Source organism: Morus notabilis, unplaced genomic scaffold (assembly GCF_000414095.1).
Source record: "Morus notabilis unplaced genomic scaffold, ASM41409v2 Scaffold351, whole genome shotgun sequence".
Lineage (NCBI taxonomy): Eukaryota > Viridiplantae > Streptophyta > Magnoliopsida > Rosales > Moraceae > Morus > Morus notabilis.
The window spans coordinates 113,753-114,022 of record NW_010366040.1 but is presented as its reverse complement, the minus strand read 5'-3'; positions in this window follow the sequence as shown (position 1 = coordinate 114,022).

The window sequence follows — 270 nt, the reverse complement described above, 5'->3', positions numbered from 1 at the left end:
TTAAAGCTACGATGTTCCTCAAGGATCATTCATAGTACTTGCAGCTTTTCCCAAAATTAGTTTTGAGGAATACGCAGGAGGACACGACAAGCGAGACACTATCAGAACCGCTTAGCTCGGAATCCAGGCAAGTACAAACCTTGCTTACAGTTTAATTAAGATAGTCATATAAAGCGTATGATTTTCACGAAATACGTTAATTATGAGATTCGTGAATTAGGTTTATGTTTATGTTAAACGTCATATATAGCTTTTCAATAAAACTTAACG